At 42.8% G+C, this 20,488-nt stretch overlaps 1 long non-coding RNA gene across 1 annotated transcript in view; it reads left to right on the forward strand.

Moving 5' to 3' along the window:
* The window catches only part of LOC110257771, a 62,821-nt gene extending 45,329 nt beyond the window's left edge, over nt 1-17,492 (forward strand). The window contains exons 3-4 of the long non-coding RNA XR_002340740.1: nt 647-771; nt 16,557-17,492. This is a non-coding gene — a long non-coding RNA (uncharacterized LOC110257771). The remainder of the gene's footprint in view (nt 1-646; nt 772-16,556) is intronic.

The following is a 20,488-nucleotide window of genomic DNA, read 5'->3' on the forward strand; positions in this document are numbered from 1 at the left end:
GAGACCAGCTTTGGTTTCCTCTTACCATACCAGCTCTCTAAATAGAAAGAAATCTTCGTTCCTAAAAACAGAGTTTTGCAAAGAGGAACTCCTGAAAAACAAGCATTTGTCACTGAGGTTAATAGGACTCAACTTGAAAAATGACCCTGTGCTCATGAGCAAACATATAACTCTCTCGAAACTACTTCGAGTGAGAGTAGCTAGGGTGGGAACAGGGGGAGAAAAACAGTGGGAGTATAGAGAACATGATGAATGAAGCAAACAGAAAGACACATATATGTACGCGTGTGTAGACCTGTGCACAAAACGTCCATTATTTGTGTGCTGTCATTTCCAAAGGTCCAGATAATGTCAGGTAAAAGTATAACTTATGACTCAGTCAGGGCAACGCTTTGGCTTTGATAAATCAATGTTAGCTAAGTCAATTAGGGTGGGGGTGGCAAAAAAAAAAAGATGATAAGCAGCAGTATATTTGTTCAGCAGAAAGACAGAATGAGGTAGCTCTCACTTTGAAGAACTGAGTTCAGAGGTTTCAAAGGGCACACAGGAAATGCTCCAGCAGCATAAACTGTGCCCCGAGCGTCATTCCAGCAAACCTGCAGCCCTCCACATGGCTTTATCTGATCGCCTGGTTCTCTATCTCCAGATCCAAGGCACCCACAAAGAAAAAGGACTTTGTGATAAAATCAAGAGCTCAGGGCTTCAATCACTTTTTCTGATCACTGAAGACTGGGAGGTGTCGAGATGAGATTGTCAGATGGTCAGACTCTGGTAGGTTCTCTTGAGTTATTGGAACCTTTATTTTTTTGTCGGTTTCTGGTTCTGAACATGTTGACGCAGACACAGTGACACCGTTTTCATCATAGATATCACAGGCAGACTACCAAAAAGGAAAAGGACATAGCGCTCCGAACCAAGCCTGGAAAACATTGCAAACTCACCCCTGGTTCTCACAAATATATACAAGGCAGTATTTTTGGTGATGATGAATAGGCACCCCTTGGGCCAAAGGAGGAGAAAAACCAGCATTTAGGGCTTGCCATTTTGCTCTTTTGAGGTTTGTTTTTTGTTTTGTTTTGTTTTGTTTTTAAAGGCACCACTTGAAGTAGCTATAAATTAAATCCAGAAGACCAAATTGCAAACGCTACTATTTCCCCAGCACAAAATAGTATCCACAGAACAGAGAGGTGGAATATGATGGAAAGTCTTCACGGAAGAAAAGCAATGTTCTTTTCCCTCTGTTACTCTGTGGGTCACCCTCACTGTGGGATTTGGGGCCCATGGCTGGGAGAAGAGAGCGTGTATACCTTGAGAATAATAGCCAAACAGTTGCCATCGAAGACGTTATGTAAGAAAAGAGAATGTGGAGCTGTCGTCATGGCGCAGTGATTAACGAATCTGACTAGGAACCATGAGGTTGCGGGTTCGATCCCTGGCCTTGCTCAGTGGGTTAAGGATCTGCCATGAGCTGGGGTGTAGGTTGCAGACGTGGCTCGGATCCCGCGTTGCTGTGGCTCTGGCGTAGGCTGGCGGCTACAGCTCCGATTAGACCCCTAGCCTGGGGACCTCCATATGCCGCGGGAAGCGGCCCTAGAAAAGGCAAAAAAAGAAAAAGAAAGAGAATGCTTTAAATGTATATCAGGTTTGAGAATCGGGTACTGCAAGCGAACATTTTCACAGAAAATTGTTTATGTCAGAGATGATGCCCAAGCTTTCAAACATCCTGGCTGTATAAACATTCAGGGGAAATCAATATAGACGTCACGGATAATTCACAGGAAGTAGTTTGTGATCCTATTTGGATACTTTCACAAACGTTTTCCTAAGAAAAACCATAGAAAATAAAGTTAGTCACAGAATAACCGGATACACTGATAAATAACCCTCAGAAATATTCCAGGCGTAAGATCTCGCTGCTTTCCTCTATCTCTTTAGCCTGTGAAAAACTCGTCTTCATTACCACTTAAAGTGTCAGGTATTACAAAACTCAAAATACACACTTTTGATAGGAGGCAACTGATGGTAAAGAGAGAAAAAAGTGGAGTTCCTTTTGTGGCGCAGGAAATGAATCGGACTAGGAACCATGAGTTGTGGGTTCGATCCCTGGCCTCGCTCAGTGGGTTGAGGATCTGGCGTTGCCATGAGCTGTGGTGTAGGTGGCAGAGGCGGCTCGGTTCTGGTGTTGCTGTGGCTGTGGTGTAGGCTGACAAGCTGTAGGTCCGATTCGACCCCTAGCCTGGGAACCTCCATGTGCCACCAGTGAGGCCCTAAAAAAGGCAAAAAAAAAAAAAAAAAACAAAAAAAAAAAAAAGAGAGAGAGAAAAAAGTTTTGGGTAGCAATGCTGTGGTTTATCACGTGCTGCACAGATCCAGTGTGAATTTCCCTTTTTTGATTTATAGATTCAAATTGCAAACATAAAAATCAAACAGTTTGAACAATGCCCCTGCCCCCCCCACCATGATTTCTGTCTTTGCTTTTCTCTACTTGATTTCACTGGGAGACTAGCCTAGTGCCTCTCTCTGATACCTCAGGAGTCCCTGGGCCTCTGTTATTAGCCCCGAAGGCATGGAATGGAGAAGTCATTTTCCTTAATTGACCATGACTTTATAGTCAGTGGTCTGTAGTCTTCTAAGCAGGGCCATGTGGGAGTAAGGAAAAATGAATTTTCCAGAATAATGGGAAAGTCTGAATCCAGGGAATTTTCCTGGACTGCCTGGATCCAGTAAGGCAACACTGCAGATGAGCAAAGCAGCAGCCCTCAGGGCAGCACACCTTAAACACATGATCATAAGGGTTTTCCTTGTTGTCTTCCAAAATAAGCAACATATTAGAGGAGCCTCTATGGAGATCTCTAATCGCTGCTCAGACAGCACAATGTTAAACCATGTGTTTAATAGAAACAGGGGGAAAATAATCCAATAACTCATTTCCTGAGCAGTCAAAGTCAAGCAAAGCAATACAAATAGTGGTATAGCTGAGGAAAAACTTCCTCTACCCTCTTATGTTCAGTTCTTGGGGCCTGTGAATTAAGCTGACAAAAGACTGATTAACAGGAGGAAAGGCATACTTTCTTTATTGATGTTAATAGTTTTATGTGCACAGGCGCTTTGCAGAAAAGAAGTGAAAGCCAAAGGCAGTTAGATCTTTTAACAAAGGGCAAGGGGTTTGGACTCCCAGGAGCAGTAAACTGTAGGAAAGAAACTAGGAAATGTACGGTAGATAAGGGTTGTTCAGTAAGATTTGTTATGTAGACTCAAGTTCTTCTCCTCTGATAAAGAGTTTTGTCCTCTTCCTGGTATGGCAGAAGGGGACACCTTTATAAATGGAAGTTTATGTCACTTTTACCATGAGAAATTTATGCCCTGCTTTTAAGCAGAAAGGGTCATTTCTTCCTGTGTCTGCTGCTTCTTAGTTCCCCTCAGCTCAAAAATCATCTGTGTCACAGTGGCATATTTTAGGGTAGCATATTCTGATCCCCTTCATTGGTGACTATATCTTTACCTGCAAGGCAATCAGTTTCATCTTTCCTCTGCAGAAGGTAGAGAGCAACAGGACACAGGAACCAATGGGAAACTCCCAGAAAGTTGAGGCACAGGATTAGGTTCCTATCACGTTACCGCTTTGTCCATCTTCTTCTCTCCCCCAGTCTCTTTTCAGGATGTAAGATGCTAAATTTTGACTCTCTTCACCCCACCTTAAGATGTAGCTTTGGGACAGCAGAGCAGTTGTGGCCCATAGCTAACTCTTTTTTTTTTTTTTTAATTTTTTGTTTTGTTTTGCTTCTCGGGTCCACATCTGAGACATATGGAGGTCAAATTGGAGCTACAGCTGCTGGCCTACACCATGCCGCAGTAACTCGGGATCCTTAACCCGCTGAACGACGCCAGGGATCAAGCCCACAACCACTTGGTTACTAGTTGGATTCGTTTCCACTGTGCCCCAATGGGAACTCCCGCCCGCAGGCAGCTCTTGATCAAGGACCCTCTTTCGCAGCCCCTTCCTGGAACACCTCCTCTTCGGCTCCCATCCCTGCTTTTGGCTTCCCCAGGCCTCTGAATCCTTTTCTTAGATGGGGGAAGTTGACCTCCTCTACCACGGCCTCTATCTAGCTCTCTAGGCTGTGATAGAAGTTCACTTCCTTGGTCCAGGGGTATGAGCATTTTAAAGACCCGCAAAACATGTTGATGCCTTCTCACTGAAGGGGATTAGACTACGACACCCCAAATTATACCACTTTGGCATAAGGATTATTTTGAACCCAAGGCAATTGTGAAAAGGCAAACGCAAGCAGAGTTCTCTGCCTAGAAGTAGGGCATAAATTCCCCTTGTGAAGATGTCCCGCTCTGCCATCCCAGGGGAGAGGAGAACAGTACTTATGACTGAGACAGAGAAGGTACCAAGATGAGTCTGCATAAACAAACCTATTAAATAGGCTTTATCTACCATTAGTTTCCCCCACATACTTCCTAGTCACCTTCCCACAGTTTATTGTCCTAAAAGCTCAGCACCTCTTTCCTTTATCTAGTCACTTCTGCACAATTTATCACCCTTTGTTAAAATGGTATATAAGCACTCAAGCCTAATAACTGCTTTGGGATTTCACTTCTTTTCTGTGAAGCCCCCACGAATGTATAAAAAATATTAACCTCAATTGCTCCTGCGAATGTCTTGTTTCTCAGTTTAACTCGTGGGTCTCAGATACAGAACAGAAGAGGATGCAGTAAAAGTTTTTCGCCCCTAAATTGTTGTCTGGCTCTCTGTCTGTCTAGTTGATAAATACGTATTGACTAAGCAACTGCCAGAAGAGCCTCCCTGTACCAGAGCATGTGACAAGGAAGAACTCTCAGCTCAGAGGCAGCTGTGCCAGGCTTCTCTGCCCAAGCTTAGCAGCGAGTCTTAATGACTAGCCATGAGAGCCAAGTGTAAAAGGACATAGCTTCTCTTTAGAGAGCTCCAAGATACCATCCACCTCTGTCCCAGCCCAGGGAAAGGGGGTGGGGGTGGGTGGGAAGTGCCTCAAGCACTGAGGAGGGGGGCGTGCAGGGGCCAAATGGGTAATGAGTCAGAAAGGAATGCCTGCTAACCCACACTCTCATACCTGCATGCCACCGTGAAGAGAGCCCCGCGTAAATTCCTGTACACATACCGGGGTCTCACACGTACTTCTGCGGGCAATTTTTCCATGGGAGAATCTGCCCTGTGCTTTACAGAACAGTAAGTAGGTCACCTATTTGCTTTCGGATAGAACTCGCCAAAAGTGTGCTGTCAATGTGATAGCCTTTTTTCCTCTCATGCTTTCTCAGCATCACCAGCCTTGACTTTCTTCATGAGATAACAGAGTGAAATTCATGCAGTGGCCCCATAATCACTGCTCCAGAGGAAAGTGGGGGGAGGAGGGCTCAATCAAAGCTTGAGCGCGCTAGTGGGTTTGGGTGTTTTCAGTTGTCTTTACAGAAATGAGCCTAGAACGACATTTCCCGCATTTGAAAACAGATGCTTTTTAGAGTCGGTTTCTTCTGCAACAATATAAAAATAAGACATTAAATCCAGAAATGAGAAGTAATTCTCCACCTTGGTTTTGTTTTGAAATCTCCACTTAGATGCGGGTTTAGGGGAAAGAGCGCCATCTAAAGAGCCTACCTTTCCCTCTGTTACTTTAGATAGCAGGTCAGAGTTAGTACTTTTAGAAAGCTTAACTTAATGTCTTTGATGCAATAGAGGAAAAAAAGAAAAACATACTTTCTGAGCAGTAAAAACTAGGCTATCCCTATTCTTTGTTTCCCATGATGCAATGGGTCACTTTGGAGAGTCTCAGCAAAATAAAGCCAGAATGGCCATCAGGATTGTTGCAGGAATTAAGCCTCTGTCTGCTGGTGCAGAATTGAAATGCAGAGACAGTGTTTTGGGTAAAGGAGAAAAAAAACAGCTTTATTGCTTTGCCTGGCAAAGGAGGGTCACAGCAGGCTAATGCCCTAAAGACTGTGCCGCGCCCCTTCCCCCACCCCCATTAGAAAGAATTGTGAGGAGTTTTATAGTAAAAAGGAGAAAAACAGGTTTTCACATAGGAATCGGGATTGGGACAAACAGGCATTCTTCTTTCGGTGGGGGGTTTTAGTCATCAAAGCTGGAGTCAGGAGATCGAGGTATGATCATGGCGGTGGTCTTCTGGGTTATTGCCTAGAATAACAGTACTTGCGAAAAGGGCATATTGATCAGAAATTAGAACAAACAAGGACGATTCCTGAAAAACATCATGTGCTAATAATCTTTAACCCACAGGCAGTTATGCTCAGGGTGCCTAATCTTTAGCTTACAGGTGATTGTGTTTAGGGTGCAATTAAGCCAGGGAGAAGGACAAGGAAGGACTCTAAGCTGTTCAATTTTATTTTATTTTATTTTATTTTATTTTATTTTATTTAGGGCCACTCCCGCGGCATATGGAGGTTCCCAGGCTAGGGGTCTAATCAGAGCTACAGCTGCCGGCCTGCGCCACAGCCACAGCAACACCAGATCCGAGCCACATCTGCGACCTACACCACAGCTCACGACAGCGCCAGATCGTTAACCTCCTGAGCGAGGCCACGGATCGAACCTGCAACCTCGTAGTTCCTAGTCGGATTCGTTTCCAGTACCCCACGATGGGAACTCCAAGCTGTTCAATTTTAAAGTATTCATTTCTAAAAGAAGCATAAGGAATAACCTATATCGTTATGTGTACTCCTTGAGAGGGCCCCAGGACCCTGCCCCAAGGCTGTACTGTCGTTGCTTGACTGTTCCTCTCTTGTCTTTACATCCCCTTCCTTCCCCATTAGCAGCTGGCTGAACCTGTCCCCAGGAACTCAGGGAAGGTCATGGTGGCTGAATGAGGCCCATTTCCTAAGGACAAGACATGGGGAACACAGAAAGACTTTTGTGCCCAGGAGCGCCACAGGGCCCTGCTCAGTTTCAGAATTAAGGCATTTGCTGGCCAAAACAGCTGCAGAGCAAATGGATTTTCCATCCCAAGTTGCCATCCTCCTAGTGTTTTCTCTTTAGAGCAAGAGGTGTGACAGAGAGCAAGAGGTCATGGGCAAGGCAGCAGCTTTGTCGTCCTTCTGCTCTTGCCAAGGAACAACCCAACCAGGATTCTATGCATTTGCATGTGACAAAAAAAAAAAAAAAACAAAAGTAAGGTAGAAAATTGTGGAAGGTGGGACTCAAGATTGCCAAAGATTCTCAAACCCACCTTCATCTTTGGTTAAAAAAGTACATATACGGTTCTTTTGGGGGTGGGGGGTCTTCCCCTAACGGGGCAGAGGCAGAGCAGGAGCAGAGGTAAGCAAGTGGAGGGGACACTTACCTTAAGGCAATAAGGAGAAGGCAGACTTTCTTGCCCTGGTAGAGAAAGTTCATACTTCAGTGGAAAACTCTTAATTGCCTATAGCCCTTACTTCCTACGGGAGTTATTTCCGAACTCTGTAAGTTGTAAGAAGGGATAGACGTGTAAATTCTGTTCTGTCTGGTTCAATGGACTTCCTTCCCCGGCTGGGGAGGGGCGGAGAGAGCAACAGTTTGCCTCCATTTGTAATTCGTTTCAACCTTCTTTACTCCCTATCAATGCGGGCTGCTGCTTTTTTAAAATCAGTTATAACCCGTGCCTGGTCCCCTCAGTTATTATGAGTAAAATAAACTCTTTAACACGTGTTCGCTTTTATGTCTGTGCGAGGGTCACGATTTTACCTGGGCTCTAAAATGGCTCTTGTAACAACCTTGAAAGACTGCTTTCCGGGGTAGCAGCAGAAGGCAACGCGGCGGAGGCCTTCAGGCTGCAGGAGGCTGGTGCCAGTCATCCGATCTGCAGGTGAGGGGAGCACATGGGCTCTTTGCCCTTTCTCCGCTCTAATCTTACACGTTAATGCCACCCTCCAAAACCTGGATTTGGTCCCCTTTCAGGAGACGGCATCCTTCCCATTTTCAAAGGCATTCTCTCAGCTTGCAGGTTTCCCACGCTCTCGATTTGCAGATCGCTGCGTGGGAGAGCTGCAGTTTCACCCAGTGGGCAGGGCTGGGTTTCTGTTAGCCTGCCTGCAACCCCCTGCGCTCTGCCAACACACAATGATCAGTGGCATTCCTGAAATTCCTGCCATAGCAGAGAAGCCAGGCTTGGCCCCGAGAACGCCCTTGAACTGTGGTTCTGACCCTAATGGGGCATTTATCTTTCATTCGCAGCCAGAGGTTAGGACCTATTTATGTAAATCCTCCACCAAGGGTCAATTCATCTTGACTCCCTGGTTTTCATTTCTCTAATTGTCTCAGGTATTTTTTAGACCCCTTGGAAACTCTTCATTCAGTGAAAAGCTTTGGGGTCAGTAAGAATTCGGTTACAAAAGGGAAGGGGTGGAGGGCTGGAAGGGTTGAGGAGGCTTCCTTTGAAGTGTTCTAAGAAGCTTTCAGAGGCCACCCAGTTGACAAAGTAAAAACAGCAGTGACCTTATGCACCCCATTTTATTCACGGAAAGTAAGCTTTCTTGAAATGGTATCTCCACCTAAAAAGTTGCTTAGAGCACACATTGTCCAATTTCAGTTTCCTAGAGCACATATTGTCTGCTCTCAGCGGTGGTAAGGGGTTGGGAAAGGAGCTATTAGAATTGAGGGCCTATGGGCTGGTGCTGGCTCGGCAGACAATTGTTCCCGCTTAATAGGCCCCAGCACCCTCCCAGCTTTGCATTTTAAAAGGGGGCCCCAGAATAGTGAGAAAATACTTGAGTCCTAAGCCTGACCCAGGTTACAGGGATTTCAGGCCACACGGGAAGCCAGCAGGGGAGATATTTAGAGGTCAGCAGGTCTTTGGGGGGCCCTCAAATCATTCTTGATTGAGAGCCTTGTGCTCTAGCCTGCAACTCACAGCAGTGAAGACTTGGGAGGGAAGGAATCGCTTGGGAAGCAGCTCAACTGTTTAACAACCCTGATGGTGAATTTCTCTTTCTTTGCTAATTGGATTTTCATCTTCTGTACCTTAAGCCTGTTGAAATTTTTTTTTTCATGCTCCATTTTCAATAGAGAAGTGGGCAGAATCTTCTTTTTTAAAAAAACAACTTTTTTCTTTATTTTCCTTCAACGTTTTAGTGTGAAAAAATGTCAAACATACAGGAAAGCTGAACTATTTGTTCAACTGTTTGTTCAACTCCTATTTGAAACGTAAACACCCCATATACCCACCATTTAAATTCAACAAATGCTAAACTTTTGGTATATTTGCCTTATCTATATACACATTATACATACATATTTACTCTCTGTATGTTTGCATATATATTTTTTTTGCTGATTTATTTAAAATTGGAGACATCATGACACTTCGGCCCAAACACTTCAGCCAGCATATCCTAATATACGTTCATTCTCATATATAACTATCATAACATGAGCACCCCTAAAAAATTAACAGTAATTCATAATATCATTTCACTTTTAGAATACCCAGTCCGTATTCGAATAGCCCCAATTTCCATCATAATGTCTTATAACAGTTTCTTTTTTAAAACCAGGATCCAATCACAATTCATACATTTGGTTTCTTTAGTCTTTTTGGAATAGTCCCCCTACATCTTTATTTAAATGGCATTATCTTTTTGAAGAGACTTTATAGAAAAGTCTCACATTCTGGACTTGTCTGATTATTTCCCTGTGGTGATACTTACCTTGTTCTTCTATCTCCCATATTTCCTGATGTTAAGAGTTGTATTATGTCTGTGCCCTGAAATCATAAGTTGAAGCTGAAGGGGAGCAGAATTTGTCATCTTAAAATATGCCTCTTTGGGGAGTTCCCTTTGTGGCTCAGCAGGTTAAGAACCTGACTAGTATCCATGAGGATGCAGTTAGATTCCTGGCCTCACATAAGGATCCCAAATCCCTGCATGTTGTGGCATAGGTTGCAGGTGCAGCTTGGATCTGGCATCGCTGTGGCTGTGGTGTAGGTTGGCACTTGCAACTTTGATCCAACCCCTAGCGTGGGAACTTCCATATGCCGCAGGTACAGCCCTAAAAAAAAAAAAACAAAAAAAAACAAAGCCTCTTTGGCATAAGGACTATTTTGGGCTGATTATTTTTTTTTAAGAAAAAGCAGATAGGAAAAGCTCTGAAAACCAAGTAAAAGTTACTCTTTGTAAGGGACATTTACATTGATAAGGGAGATGTCCATTTGTAAGGGTGTCTCCCTCTCTTTACCAGAAAGAGAGGATGACTAAAGCTCTAAAAACTCTTATCAATGGAGAAGACAGGGACTCGTGTGCTTTTCCTGGTAGCCTACCCCAACTGGCTCCCAAGCCTGTCATCTAATCTTTTATCTTTAGCTGGAGATGGTATTTAAAGTGGTGGCTTGAGCCAATTGAGAGGATTACTCAGTTTTCCTGGGTATCTCGGGTATGTATATAGGCAGAATCCATGTTATTAAACTGTTTGTTTTTGTCCTGTTAATCTGTTGTTTTATTACAGGGAAGGGGGTCTCAGCCAAAAACCTAGAGAGGTAGAGGGAAAATTATTTTTCCTCCTCTATAAAGCCCTGATCCCCAGTACTTCCGAATATGACCTTATTTGAAAATGGGGCAGTTGCAGACAGAACTAGTTAGGATGAGATCATACTGGAGTAGGGTGGGTCCCTAACCTGATGTGACTGGTGTCCTTATAAAAAGAGAAATGTGGAGATAGACATGCATGTGAACATGAAGCCAGAGATCAAGGTCATGCTTCTATACATCAAAGACTATGAAAGATTGCCAGCAAACCGTCAGAAGCTTAGGAGAGAGGCATGGAACAGATCCTCAGAGCCCTCAGAAGGAACCAACCCGGCCCACCCTTTTAATCTCACATTTCCAGCCTCCAGAACTGGGAAATGATAGATTTCTGTTGTTTTCACCACTCAGTTTGTGATTCTCAGTTAGAGAAACCTAGCAAACTAAGACCTATAAACTAGATATTAGGTCTAGAGGCCTGATCAGATTCAGGCTAAGCAGTTTTGGCAAGAATGCTATATGGCGGCCACTCTGCCCTTCATACTGCATCACATCGTATTGCACCACAAAGCCTCAGCCCACTTCACTGTAAGTGGTGTTCGGTGTGATCACCAGTTTGAAATCACAACACCCAGGCTAAGTTTTTCTCTTTGCAATTAAAAAGGAACTCGAAGGGTGATACTTAGGCACCACATAAGTATACTGCCTCCACCAGTCTGTTGCCCCGTTGTTTCAGCATTCCTTGATGATCCTTGCCTGAATGGATGATATTCTTGGAAAATGGCAAAATGACACTATTGTAGAAATTCGTTTGCAGTTGTTAGCTCGCACTCAAAACAATCAAAATGGTGACAAACTTAAGTCTTTCCTTAAAAGTCAGCGTAGATGCTTAACTCTTCCCTTTAGTTGCCAATTTTCAGAATAAAAGCGTTGGCAGAACAGTCATCACCAATCACTGCATCTTCGCTCTCATTTGTCATGATGGACTCATGATACTCATGGGTCATGATACTTTCTTGAGTCATCATAAGCAAAGACAGGCATTATTCTCCTTGATGCTCAGTTGTCCCAAATTTGGCCAGTTAGAGCCCCTTTTAAGCCAGCTCCTTTGTCCTTTTGACACAGCCCCACTGGTCATTTAGCACTTTCTTGTTCTTTAGCATAAGAAGCTTCAGCCTCGACTTATAGATTGACTGTTCCAATCGAGAAATAAGCCATTTCTCCAGGAAGCACTGTTTCCTTTTATTAGGGAATGGTATTTAGAAACCAAGATCTGGTTTCAGTGTAAGCTTATTGCTACTAGGATGTCATCACTTCTAGGCCAGAGCAGTGAACAGCATATGAAGCAGAAAGGCTGGCTTTGTGGGCAAGCTACCAGGACAGTCACACAGGCACTCATGCCAGAAGAACCCTGTGTTCGAAATGTAATGCTCTGCAATCACGGTCTTGAAATTATTTGCAATTTTATTTTTATCTTTGTATTTGGTCAGTGGAGTCTGCTGTGATCATGGACTATGCACCAGGGGCTTGGAGCCTCAGTTCAGGCCTGGATCCCCAGGACAGGTTCCCAGGGCCCGCTCCCTTGCCTCCTGGTGCCCCCGGGCCCTGCCCAGCCTCCCCCTCTCCAGCCCTTCCCAGCAACCACTGTTGCCCTCCGTCCCCAGTGGGACCCTGGGTATGGGTGCAGGGACTGAGTGCAGCAGGTGCTTAATATAGCCCCTCATCCACCACCCATCCAGATCCCTCGTGTATCTGAGCCAAAAGGTCCCACTATGCTTAGAGGTCTCCCATTAGCAGTTGAGTTGGAGCCCATGGGAAGAGGAACTGTCTGGGTGCACATCACATCACGTTCGTCATGCCCCACTGTCACAGGGCAGGGCTCCTAAGAGCCTGGGATCATCTGTCCTTGCCTCCTGAGTGTCTCGTGCAAAGGGAGTCTACGGGGCCTCGCAAGACCTTTTCTTTTCCCTTCCCACTTCCTGAATCTGGTTTGTGTTTGCCTCTTCTGATCAGCTCAAGACAGTCTCCAGGACAAGTCACAAAATACAAATTGTGAAATTTCATGGAGTTCCCATCGTGGTGCAGTGGTTAACGAATCCGACTGGGAACCATGAGGATTTGGGTTCGATCCCTGGCCTTGCTCAGTGGGTTAAGGATCCGGCGTTGCCGTGAGCTGTGGTATAGGTCGCAGACGCAGCTCAGATCTGGCGTTGCTGTGGCTCTGGCGTAGGCTGGTGGCCACAGCTCCGATTCGACCCCTAGCCTGGGAACCTCCATGTGCCTCAGGATGTGGCCCTAGAAAAGGCAAAAAGACAAAAAAAATTGTGAAATTTCAGCTAGTCCACATTTACATTTGCTTTCAAAACTAACATTTCACAATATAAAGATGAAGGTTGGAGTTCCTGTCGTGGCGCAGTGGTTAACGAATCCGACTAGGAACCATGAGGTTGCGGGCTCGATCCCTGCCCTTGCTCAGTGGGTTAAAGGATCCGGTGTTGCCGTGAGCTGTGGTGTAGGTCGCAGATGAGGCTCGGATCCCGCGTGGCTGTGGCTCTGGCGTAAGCCGGCGGCTACAGCTCCGATTTGACCCCTAGCCTGGGAACCTCCATATGCCACGGGAGCGGCCCAAGAAATGGCAAAAAGACAAAAAGAAAAAAAGAAAAAAAAAGATGGTTAAAATTCATGTTGGCAACATAAAATTTTATTTTTTTCTCCACTTAGAACAATATTAAACAACAAATAAAAAACACCATGACAAATTGAGTGAGTGAGAGACTGTGGAAGAAAGGAAAAGGCTTTATGTCTTACTTTTTTTTTAATATATATATAAAATGATTTTTATTTTTTCCATTATAGCTGGTTTACAGTGTTCAGCCAATTTTCTACTATACAGCATCATGACCCTGTTACACTGGGAACTGTCTTACTTTTAATGGCACTTTATTCCTGCTTTTTCTTTTGTGTGTGTATGTTTGTTTGTTCTGTCTTTTGGGAGCCACACCAGCGTTTGTTCCCAGGCTAGGGATCGAATTGGAGCTGCAGCTGCCAGCCTACACCACAACCACAGAAATGCCAGATGCAAGCTGTGTCTGTGACCTACACCACAGCTCACCACAACGCCAGATCCTTAATCCACTGAGAGAGGCCTGGGAACAAACCTGCGTCCTCATGGATACTAGTCAGATTCATTTCCACTGAGCCACAACGGGAACTCCTATCCTGCTTTTGTTTGTTTGTTTGTTTGTTTTTTGTCTTTTGAGGGCCCCACCTGCGGCATATGGAGGTTCCCAATCTAGGGGTCTAATCATATCTGTTGCTGCCAGCCTACACCACAGCCACAGCAACACCAGATCCAAGTGGAGTCTGCGACTCATACCACAGCTCACAGCAACACTGGATCCTTAACCCACTGAGCGAGGCCAGGGATCAAACCCACAACGTCATGGTTCCTAGTCAGATTCATTTCCACTGCGCTACGATGGGAACTCCCTATCCTGCTTTTTGAACAAGTGGCCACACATTTTTTTCTTATAGTGGACCACAAAAATTATGTTGCTTGTCCTAAAAAAATATATGTGCATATATATAATGTGCTATATATATAAAACATATGTATAAGCATGAGATCATATTGATATATATGCCATATATTAAGCATGAGATCATATTGATATTTTCAATTCAAATTTAACATTATAAGGTTTTTTCAAAAGTTATTTTATACATGCATTTATTTTCTATTACACTGAAGATTTTGGTTTTGAATATAAACAATTACTTGCTTTATCTATAATACATACATATACCTACATACATTTCAAAATTTTAATACCAATGTTACCACTAACAATAAAACTACAAAGTAACATTTAAGATTCTTTTCACTTCTTTTTAAATTCAGTACTATGAACTTAGTATGTTCATAAGTTATTTGAAATAATTCTTGTCTCTGTGTGATTCCGTTACCTTTGATATTCAGTTAGGTATATTTGGTTGGTTTTTTTTTTCCTCTAATTTTAGGCTTTGCTCTGTCTTCCTTTTTATATAATTGCATTTTTGGGGGATGTTAATTTATATATTTTAAAAGTCAAGCTGTATAAAAAGGCATACTCAGAAAAATCCCTCTCTAATTCCTATTCTCTCCTCCTCAACCCCTCGCCAAGCTCTCTGTAGGTAACTATTTCTATTAGTTTCTGCTTATTCTTCCAGTATTGGGGGGGGAGCAAATATATACACACATTCTCGTTTCTCTCTTTTCATGTTCAAAAGATAAAACACTATATACACGTTCTGCATATCTTTTTAACGAAATAAGCCTTCATATCAGTTCATAGACATCATTTCATTCTTTTTATACAACCGTATAGTACTTATTATGAGGCTATATCTTCATTTATTCAATAGGTTCTGCACTGGTGGACACTTCAGAGTTCCAGTCTTCATTATTAAACATAATGCCACAATAAATACGCTTGTACAGTTATTATGTCATAATTATAGAGGCATACCAACCAGGTAAATTTCTAGACGTGAGATCACTAGGTCAATGGATCCATGTAATTTTCTTACATAAAGCCTAATTCCCCTCCTTGGGAATCGTACCGTGTGGCGTTCCCACTAGCAACATCTGAGACTGTTTCTTCACAGGCCCATCCACAGTGTGTTTTGTCAAACTTGGGGGTTTGGACCAATGTGATTTTGGTAAAATGCTATCAGTGTAATTTTAATTGGTGTTTCTGTTATTGTGAGTGAAAGTAAGCATCTTTTCAAATGTCCATTTGCATTTCTCTGTGAACTCTGCCATTTGTCAATTTTTCTATCAAGATATTCGTCTTTTTCTTTTTCACTGTTAAGAGCTCCTTGTTTATTAGGAAGACTAACAACCTTTCATCTGTCATATAATGTCAAATATTTTCTCCAGGTTTGTCCTTTTACTTTTGATTATGTGTTTTTATTTTTATTTTTTGATTATGTGTTTTTAATGTAAGTAAGTGTATTCATCATTTATTGACTGATTCTAAATGTTGAGTCATAGTTTGAAAAGCTTTCTCTACTACCTTATACGAAAGAAATACAAGGAACTTCTGGTTTGGGCCAAGATGGAGTGCCCCATTCTTCCTCGGGCCTTCCCCTTACAACTAAGAAACCCCGGATATAATTCAACAAACAAATATAGGGAGACTCTGAAAGGCAGAAAGAAAACAGACTTCCTAGGGACCTCGAACACAACACCACGAGGGAGTTGCCTGGGTTTCCTTATTGCCTCCCTTATGTCCCAGACAGGGCCCTGCGGAAACCTCTAACTGAGACCTGCCATCAGGCAAAGACAAAAGAAAAAGCTTCTAGAAAAGCTCGATAACCCTAGTCAAAGGACCAGGAAAAGGATGGCATAACAACAGAAAATATTTTTGGCAATACCAGTCCTACTCCAACCAACCAGCACAAAAAAGCACCTCCCCCTATGTGGGATCTTCCAAGCTGCGCTGGCAGAAGCAGGTGGTGCTTCAGTTCCCCTGCAGGGGTACTGATGGGGCTGAGCAGAGAGCTGAGCTTCTATCTCTGTGCAAGGAAGCAGGCAGTGCTCTGATTCCCTGATAGGGTAGTGCCAGCAGATCCAGCAGTGAGCTGAGCCTCCATCCCCAGCGGGTATGGGGGAAACGATGCAGAGAGAAACGAGGCTAATCAGTACTCTGATCTCCCCCCAGCCCAAGTGTTAGCAGGGCCCAGCAGTGGGGAGCTAAGTATTCACCCCCCATTTGGTATCAATGACACTGGACAAGGTGGTGGTGCTAGTACGGGTCTAGTCAATGCCACACTATCCACTCTTCTCCTGCTTCTTGTGTCAGCATGGTCCAGTAGGAAGCTGAATCTCCACACCAACCCAGTAGCAACCAGACTGAATAAGGTGCTGGTTATTCAGGCACTCCTCTTCTCCCCCACTCGCCATCAGCAGGTCCCAGTGGAAAAGTGGGCTTCTGGCACCACCCAACATTAATGATGAGGCAGAATGAGGTAGTGAGAGGTGAGCTAATCCAAACTTCTCTTCCTCTCTCCCCTCGTATCAGCGGGACCCAGTCAAGAGATGAAGCTTCATCTACCCCCACCCCTCCGCCAAGGCATCAACAAAGCAGAAGGAAGTGGTGAGAGGTGGGGTTTCTTGGCGTTCCACTTTCCCTTTCCCCTCCCTGTATGTCTGAGGGGCTGAACACAAAGCCAAGTTATTGCCCCTACCCTGTAGCAAAAAAGGAGTGTGTCAACCCTCAGCTTTCCCCCTCGCTGATGTCAGTGGGGACCAGTGGGGTGCTGAGCTTCCATCCACACTAGGAGGCAGTGAGACATCATGAGTCAGTGCCCTGTTTTCACTGGGAAGGTGTCAGTGGAGCCAAGGGGGGAGCTGAACTTCCACACCACACGTCCATAATAGAGCAGTGGGAGTCACTGCTTACTTTTGCTGGGGTAGTATCATCATGGACCAGAGGGAAGCAGAACAGATGCACCACTCAGCCCTCCTTCTACTCAACAACCAGAGGACTGCCTGTTTAAAAAAAAAAAAAAAGGAATTAATAGGATCCAGAATCTACTGTTATAATATCCAAAATGTTCAGGATATAATCAAAAAGTCACTCATCATACCCAGAACCAGGAAAATCACAACATGAATGAGAACAGACAATCCACAGACACTAACATGGAGATGAATCAGATGATGGAATTGTCTGACAAGAATTTTAAGGCACCCATCATAAAGATGCTTCAACAGGCAATTTACAAGTTGTCTTCAAACAAATGAAAAAATATAGAAAATCTCAGCAAAGAAATACAAGTTATATGAGAGAACCAAACAGAGATTATAGAACTGAAAAATACAATAATAAAAAGAGTAGAGATAACAAAAGATAAAATTCTGGGAATTTGAGTATACATCAATGGAATCTCCCCATCTGAACACAGGAGAAAAAAATTAACCATCTCAGGGACTGATGGGATTTAAAAAAAAAAAAGATCTAACATTTGTATCATGGGATAGCAGAAGAGAGAGAGAAAATAGAACTGAAAATATTTTTGAGGGAATAATGGCTGAAAACTTCCCATATGTGGTAAATTCAAGAAGATTGAAGAAACTGACTGAACCCCAAACAGGAGACACCTAACAAAATCAATGTCAAGACACGAGACTTCTGAAGAATTTTGAAAACCAAAAAGAAAAAAAAAAATCATGACAGCAGCCAGAGCGAAATAATGTATTACTTATAGTAGAATACTGATTTGAATCACAGGGTATTTCTCAAATGAAAGCATGGAGGCCAGCAGGAAGCAGCACAACATTTTTCAAGTGCTGGAAGAAAAGACCTGTCAATTTCACAATTCAATATCAAGTGAAAAGATCATTCAGGAATGAAGAGGAAGTAAAGGCATTCTTAGTCAAAGGAAACGAAGAAAATTTGTTACTAGCCAGCCTACCCTTAAAGAATGGCTGGCTAAAGGAGGCTCTCTAAATAGCAAAGATGATAAGAAAAGAAGGCTTGGAAATTCAAAAAGGAGAGAAGAACATTGGAATGGTTAAAAACGAGAAATTAGAAAGAGCAAAATAAACCCAAAGGAAGCAGGAGAAGGGAAATAATGAAGATACCAGCAGAAATCAATGAAATTAAAAACAGGTACACAAGACAGAAAATCAATGAAACAAAGTTCTTAGGAAATCGATAAAACTGATAAAGCTTTAGCAAGACTGACAAAGATAAAGAAGAGGGAAGCCACATATCATCAATATAAGAAATAAAACACAGGACATCATTTCAGATCCTGAAGCCATTGAAAGGATAATAAGGGAATACTATGAACTATATGCTCATAAATTTGAAAACTTGAAAGTGGACCAGTTCCTCCAACTCCACCAACTACCACAGTCAACCTCAATAAAATAGGCAACCCGAATAGTCCTATAAGCAGTGAAAAAAATGAATTTGTAATTAAAAAGCTCCTGAATGGTTTCATTGGAGAATTCTACCAAATGTATAAAAAGAATGAACACCAATTTTACAGTCTTTTCCAGAAAATCACAGAGATGGGAATACTTTCCAACTCATTGTATGATGCTAATATTACCCAGATACCCAAACCAAAGACAGTACAAAAAAAAAAATAAAAACTATAGAACAATATCTCTCATGAAGTTAAACACAAAAAAATCCTAAATAAATTATTAGCAAAACTAATCCAGCAATATAGGAAACTAATTATACACTACAACCAAGTGGGATTTATTCTTAGTATCAAAAGCTGGTTCAACGTTTGAATACCAGAATAGCCATAATAAAAAATAGTACAAACACCTAATGTTTGCAAAGATATGGAGAAACTGGATCACTCATACGTTGCTAGTGGGACTGGAAAAATGGTACAGCTACTCTAATAAAGAGTGCAGTACTTTCTCAGAAAAGTAAACATGGCTTACCATACAACCCAGCTATTATTGTATGGCTCTTTGGCATAAATCTCAAGTGCACTATTTGGCATAATTCTCAAAGAAATGAACACTTGCGTTCACACAAAAATCTATGCAAGATGTTCATATAAGTTTTATTAGTAATAGCCTAAAATTGGCAGTAACCCAGATGTCCTTCAATGGGTGACTAGTTAAACAAACTGAGATACATCCATACCAATGGAATACCACTTAGCAATAAAAGGGAACAAACTCTTGATACAGAAACAGCTTGGATAGCTCTCAAGGGAATTAGGCTGAGAGAGAAAAGCCAATCCCAAAAGGTCACATACGACATGACTCTACCCATATAACATTCTGGAAATTACAAAATTATAGAAATGGAGACCAGGTTAATAGTTGCCATAGGTCAGGGACAAGGGAGGAGAGTGTGACTATAAAAGACAACAGGAGAGGCCCCTGTGAGGAGGCAGCTGTTTTGTATCTTGACTGTATCAATGTCAATCAATATCTTGGTTGTGACATTGTCCTATAGGGTGTTAATCTGCTCAGGTCTCCATAACAAAATACCATAGACTGGTGGCTTAAGTAACATTTATTTCTCATAGTTCTGAAGGCCATGAAGTCAAAAATCAAGGTCCTGACAGATTCAGTTCCTTGTAAAGGCTCTTCCTTGCTTATGAATTGTCAGCTCCTTGCTATATCCTCCATGGCCAAGACAGAAAACTCTGGGGTCACTTCCTCTTCTTATAAGGGGACCACACTCTCATAATCTCCTCTAAAGCGAATGAACTCACAAAGGCCCTATCTCCAAATACCATCACATTAGGGGTTAGGCCTTCAACATATGATTTTTGGGAGGGACACAGTCCGTAACAAGGTCGTTTTTTTTATTATCGTGATGAAATATACATACTCTGAAGTTTGCCATTTTGACCATTTTTCAACAGTACAATGCAGTGGCATTAAGCATATTTGCAATGTGATATAACTATCACTGCTATCTATTTTCCGAACTTTTCCACCACTCAAAAAAAAAGCAAACAAAACAAACAAACAACTCTATAATCATTAAATAATAACCCCCCATTGGCCCTCTGAGCCCCTGGCAACCTCTATTCTACTTTCTGTCTCTATAAATCTACCTGTTTGTACTATCGTTTTGCAAGATGTTAACCCTGAAGGGAGACTAAGTAAAGGATATGCAAGATCTCTCTGTATTATTATCTCAAAAAATAAATTTATTCATGTTTTTGCCTATTATTTGTATGGGTTTTATTATTATTATTATTAAAATATCTGATGCAGGAGTTCTCTTGCAGTGCAGCGGGTTAAGGATCCAGCATTGTCACCGTAGCGGCTTAGGTCAGTGCCGCGGCATAGGTTTGATCCCTGGCCCAGGAACTTCCCGCATGCCATGGCTGTGACCAACAAAAATATCTCTAATCCATTTACTAATTAACCTCAGTCTCTTGAACTGATGCTGCTATGACAACCATGTGACCACTACTCCTCTGCCCTCGTCAAACCTTTTTACATTGGATCAAATGA

Source organism: Sus scrofa, chromosome X, assembly GCF_000003025.6.
Source record: "Sus scrofa isolate TJ Tabasco breed Duroc chromosome X, Sscrofa11.1, whole genome shotgun sequence".
NCBI lineage: Eukaryota > Metazoa > Chordata > Mammalia > Artiodactyla > Suidae > Sus > Sus scrofa.